The sequence below is a fragment of the Carettochelys insculpta genome, chromosome 7 (assembly GCF_033958435.1).
Source record: "Carettochelys insculpta isolate YL-2023 chromosome 7, ASM3395843v1, whole genome shotgun sequence".
NCBI lineage: Eukaryota > Metazoa > Chordata > Testudines > Carettochelyidae > Carettochelys > Carettochelys insculpta.
Genome location: NC_134143.1, coordinates 2,973,457 through 2,979,456, shown reverse-complemented (window position 1 = coordinate 2,979,456; position 6,000 = coordinate 2,973,457). Strand labels below are relative to the sequence as shown.

The 6,000-nt window shown below is 53.9% G+C and overlaps 1 non-coding gene across 1 annotated transcript; it reads left to right on the top strand.

Annotated features, from left to right (window-relative positions):
- The first annotated feature begins 264 nt into the window (after positions 1-264).
- TRNAH-GUG (transfer RNA histidin (anticodon GUG)) lies at positions 265-336 on the top strand. Its single transcript has one exon. It is a non-coding gene; the product is annotated as a tRNA-His (tRNA).
- Positions 337-6,000: the final 5,664 nt, after the last annotated feature.

Here is a 6,000-nt window from a genome sequence, read left to right as displayed (position 1 = left end):
TGTACATTCCTCTAATGCTGCCCTGACGGCACTTGTGTCAAGGGCCAAAAGGAAAAGCCCCTTTTACCAGCACGAGTTGGATGACCATCAGGCTCTTTATCTGGCAGTGCCGGGCTCAAGCCCGTCTGTGGGCAGCTGGCTGTTAATTTGCTTTGTGCCCCTGGAGCCCAAAGAGTCCTGCCTGCAGCTGGAGCAGTGGCCCAGGTCTCAGATTGTGGGGTGATGCCCTAGAAAGAAAAGCTCACTAGAAAGTTTCCGCAGCTGGCCATGATCGTGCAGTGGTTAGTACTCTGCACTGTGGCTGCAGAAACCTTGGTTCAAATCCAAGTCGTGGCAGTGGTAATAGATGGCTGGTACTGCTTTTGCTTTCCCCAAAAGGACGGTGAAGCCCTGCAATGTGTTACCTGAAGAGGTGGTGAAATCTCCATCCCTGGAGGTTTTTAAGCCCTGGCTTGACAAAGCCCTGGCTGGGATGATTTAGTTGGGGTTGCTCCTGCTTTGAGGAGGAGGCTGGACTCAGTGGTCTCCTGAGGTCCCTTCCAGCCCCAGGATTCTGTGGGTCTAAGCCCATAGCCACAGGAATGGGCCTGGAAAACACAGTGTCTGTCTGGTGGAAGCTTTGTGGGGCCAGGTGCTGAGAAAGCCCCGGGCAGAGAGAGGGAGTCCTGGGAGACACAGGATCTGCAGAGAAGCAATAAGGACACAGTCCATGCTGCCAGCTGAGGGTGAGAGGTGCCCAGAGGGCAATGCCAGCCAGCCCCAAAGGGTGAGGGGCAGGTGGGGAGGGCTGGAGCCATTGTTCAGGGCTTTGCTTCCCTCAGTCTGAGTTCAATGTCAGAGGCACCTCCTGGGGCTGCCTTACTGAGGCACAGCCCTAAAGCTCTCTGAGCTGCTTCCCTCTCCTGTCCTGCACGAGAGTGAGTGGGGTGACTGGCGCCTGGTGGAGCCAGGTCTTTGGCCCAGCCAGATGGAAGGGTTCAGGCAATCGTTTGGTGCACTGGAACTTGGCAGTGTGCCCAGAGATCCCTGGAGTCCTGATGCTGGTGTGATCTTGTGAGCCTGGGGCAGCCCTCCCTGTAAATGCCGTATCTCTCCTGCTGAAGGCTCTGGTGCAGTGAGAATGATTTAAAGTCCCCACTCGCATGTACACAGTGCTCTTCTGACCCCAATAGGCCCCCTGCCGCCCACCCCTGCAGTGTGGGAAACAAAAGTTTGTGACCAAGAGAAAACAAAGGAACAGGACGGGAGGTGTTACAAGGCAGGTCACAGGTATACAAAGCCTTCAGAAGCCTTCATCCATGCCGTGCTGGGGAGTTTGCAGTCCTGAAAGTCCCTCTGCAGCACACCCCCAGCTGGGGCGGGTCATTCAGTGCTTTTCTCAGAGCTCTGCTTGTAGAAAGGTGACCCCAGAGGGGAGGAGCAGTAACCTGGGAAAGGTGCTGCCTCCCTCTGACCTTCATGGTGCCATGTGGCTTGTGTTTCCTCTGTCCCAGCCACAAGCTGCCCAGCGTGTGGAAACCTCAGGGTTATGTGCATGGACATGGCCAAACCGACCTGCTGAGCCTTCAGCTGTTCCCCTTGTTTTCCCAATGGGCGAACAAGATAGCAGGCGGTAAAGGATGAGCCATCAAGCAGGGTAGGCAGCCTTCCAGGCCAAGCCACCCGAGCCATTGGCTGCCCAAGCCCCACCCTGCTGGGGCCAGCCACCCACCCTCTAGCCTGAGCTGCCCGAGCCCCACACTGCCAGTAAGTTTCCCACCCTGTCAGAATGGTCCTTCCTTTGTTCCTATATGTGTGACCTTAAATTGGGCTGTACAGAAACACATATTTGATTGCACTTTGTTCATCAAGGTGTCCAGATTGGTTTGGGTTAGTGACCTGTCTGTCCCCTTCATTGTTTACTGCTCCCGCAGTCTTTGCCTGTGTCTACACTACAAAAATAACCATGAAGTTGAGTATGGACACACACCAGACTGCGAAGCTGGGCACTTCTCCATCCCCAGGAATGGAGTAAAGACTTCGACGTTAGCTCCCAAAGGGCAAATGTGTGTAGACTCTCTGCTGCCTACTTCGAAGTCGTGCCTAACTTGGAAGTTAACGCTGAAGTTAGTTTCTAGTGCGGATTCACCCTTTGTGTCTTCTCTTAACTTGGTCCGTGATAATTTGATGTTTCCTTCCAGGTCACTTCTAAAAATGTTACATAGCGGTGAGTCAAGAGTCCCTGTAAGGCCTCATGAGAAACACCCTCAGCTTGAGTAGGACTCCCTGTTTACACTTACATTTTGAAACCAATTGGTGAGACAGTTCTTTTAATCCATGTCGTGTGTGTTATGTTTATATTGGATCATTCTCGGTTCTTAATCAAAATGTTGTGTGGTGCCAAGGCAAGTGCTTTACACCAGAATAAGTCAATTGTATCAACTCTATGATGTTATTCGACCAGCTTTGTAATCTGGTGAAAATCTCAGGTTAGCTTCACCGGAGCTGTTCTCCACAAACCCATATGATTAGCATTATCTTCCTGTCATTTTTTATCAAGTCCCATACCAGAAGCTCCATTATTTTTCCTGAAATAAGTTTCTGGCAAACAGGCCTAGAACTACCCAGTTCATTCTGTTTTCCCTGTTTAAACATTAGCACATTCACTTTCTTCCAGTTACTCACAATCAACATTCATAGTTTAGCAGGCTCCTTGGTAGCTCCTTTAAAACTCTTGGATCTTTTCAGATTTGCTGCATTTAAAATGTCTAAACTTAGTAGCAACAAGGTGGGCAAAGTAAGAGCTTTTATTGAATGAATGGATGCTCCTGTCATGAGTGCAGGGGACTGGACTAGATGTCCTCTCGAGGTTCCCTTCAGTTCTGTGATTCTGTGTTGGTGAAAGGGACAAGCTTACGCACAAAACTTCATGTTTTTCTCAATTTCAATCTAGCAATAGACCAATACTGATTCTTTTTTAGCCTAAAGTGCTTAAATAACTCCCTCTTATTGTCCTTAAATTTGCTGCCCATAGAGTTTTCTTTATCATTCTGCCATCTGATTTCTATTTATTGCTATCAGTTCTTCTCCAGGCGGTTGCTCGTGTCCATTCAGTGGAGATGTGTGTGCGCTTGCTGCATGCGCAGGTGCAGCTGGTGCACCGAAGGTAGCTGGCCCGTGCAGGAGGTGCCCCTCCACAGAAATGTCAAAGCGTTACAGGTGGTTCACAGGGCGTGCGAGATCTTCCACCCTCACCTTGCAGGTAAAGTGGTTTGGGTCTTCATGGACAATACAGCCATGATGTTTTACGTCAAGCACCAAGGGGGAGCTCAGTCCAGAGGGCTCCGTCAGGAGGCCGTCCGTCTCTGAGCCTGCTGCGCCCAGCACGGCGGTCACTGGGAAGCCGGCCATCTCCGGGTGCGAGGAGTTCCTTGGCTGACCAGCTGGCAGACAGTTCTCCTCTCCTGGGCTCTGAGATGGCCCTATTGTTCTGGACTGTCTGAGGTCACCGCCTCCCCACCTCCTTTAAACAATCAGCTAAGGTCCTTCAACAGGCCCTTGTGATGTCACTGCCACACCCACCCCTGCCCTGCAGGGCTCATGTCCTGCCCCTGGCAGCCCCTTGTGTAAACACCCCCTAAGGATCTGGAGCAAAAAAGGCACATAAGAAACCCAACAACTCCTCCCATCCTCAGTGCCCTCTGGGCTGCAACTCCCGCTCCCCTTACGTCTGTGCTGGGGAGCTGGAAGGTGTTGCTATGGGCAGCCCATGTCGGTCAGCCCCACTAAAGCTCATCACTTCATCAATTATTTCACTCGTCTTTAAAGTGCCATAGGGCTGTTGTTTGGTTTAAGATACAGGCTAACACAGCGACTTCCAGTCACCAAAGAGCACTCCTGAGAGAGGGGCGCCCTGGCTTAACTGATCACCATATCTACCGCATAAGGAGGAGATCTGGGGTTTAATCCCTAGTGGTGTCTTGTTCTACGTATTCCCTAAAGTTCTCCTATGCTTGGCAGGGGAGCAGAGGAGACCCCCCTGGGCAGGCCCAGCCCATGATGGGGTCGGAAAAGGCTGATGAGAGAGGAGCGGTGGAAAGAATCCAGTTGCAGCCTGGAGCTTGGGAAAAGGCGTCTGTGACAGCTGCTTGGAAGATGGCAACCTCTGCAGGTGGGGCAGGGCAGGACAAGAAGGGTCACTCTCCTCCCGTGTCCCTTTGTCACTGACAAAACCCAAATGAGTTGGGAGAAAAGTCCCAGCAAGGCACTGTGGCTCCCCTGGCCGTGCACCTGCCAGGCAAATGGAGGGGAGGGAACCAGCACTCACTGGTGCCTGGCCAAATATTTCTGGCAGCCTCTCAGCTGTTTTGCAGAACCACTGGGCTGTGCTGGCGAGCTCAGAGCAGGGGAGCTGTTCCAGTGGTTCCCAGGGGTGGGGCACCCAGGGCCAGGGCTGTCCCTGAAACCCCTTCACTCATTGCCTCTGCAGAGCGGAAAGGGAAACCCTGAGACACGGCCCTGGGGCAAGGCCTGGAGCAAAGCTCCCTCCTCCCCTCCCTCTGCTTCGATCGTAACCCTGGAAGAGAGAGATACGAGCGGCACATCTCGCCCAGCACTGCTCAGAATGAAGGGAACTGCCTCTTCTCTCACCCACCCCAGGCAAAACCCTCCCTGCCAGCCTCTTGCTCCTGGCCACAGCCTTCTATCTGGTCCGGCCAAGTGCCACCTCCCCCAGCCCCACCCATTCAGGAGGTGACTGTGCTGGGCCTTCTCCTGGGCTGCTGCTCACACAGCAGGGAGCCATGGAAGGAAACAGTGAGGGAGGCATCGGACACCAACGGGCGCTGAGCCCATGGTTGATTATGATGGTGATGATGATGCCAAGAGCCTCCCTCGTGTGTTCCCTCAGCAGCCGCACACCCACCTTTCTGAGCAGGAAAAGAGCACCAGGAATTGGTGATACCCCAACAATGAACATCTACCCCACAAAATTGGCTACCCCTGGCCTCTTCCAGGCCGGTACTTACCTGGATGGAGCTGGAGTTCCCCATGGCTGTCTGCACCCAGCCAGGAGGGACAACACCACTCAGGATCCCGTCTTCACTTTACCCCAAGACCTGGCACTTGGTGAGCATGTTCAGAGCAGCCTGCAGGCGAGAGGCCATGAGCAGAGACAGCAGAGTGTGGTGGCGGGAATGAGCCCTGTCGAAATGACCTGCCCTTCCCAGGGGAGGGATGGGACAGACAGACACCGAGGCACCGAGGCATGTGCGGATCAGCACCGCCAATGAACACACACACTGCCAGCTGGGCGCGCTCTGCTAATCAGCTGGGCGGCATTTGAATTGCTCCTGGGTGGTGACCCAAGTGCTCAGTCTGTAGGAAACACTCGTGTGAAGAAAACGCTCGTGTGAGCTGCATTCTCTGATGCGCTGTGCGAGGACAGCAAGCCACAGAGATGCGGGTGTAGCCGCACTTTGATGAGTCGCTGACGGTGAGGCCTCGAGTGATCAGAGACCGGTAAGCGCACCTGAGAGCATTGCTGGTGCTGCTCTCAGTTCTGCAGGATCGGGGTGTGGAAGTGTGATGGGGTTCTGGGGTCCCCCAAGCTCTGCACCCTGTCCGCAGGCAGGAGAATCTCTCACTCAGCAGGAAAACAGCAGGTTTATTAGCCGACAGGACACAGCATCATACAGAGGAGTCAGTACAGCAGGCAGAGACAGCCAGTCCAATCCATGTTGGGGAGAGGAGGCCCCGAGGGGCCCCCAGAGCTGGGGCCTGGCCCCCTCCTTTGTCTCTCTCTCTCTCCCAGCCCAGACTCACTGCTTCCAACTCCCAGTTCCAATTCAAACCCCTGAGGCTCCACCTCCTCCTTTGTCTGCAGTACAAAGGTGTTACCTGGTCATGAGGGTTACCCTCAGCAGGAGCCCCACACCCTCTGTGAGCCACACACACACACAGGTATCCCCCACTCCATCACAGGAGGGGAAAGTGGAAATGTGACATCGATGCTCCTTTGGG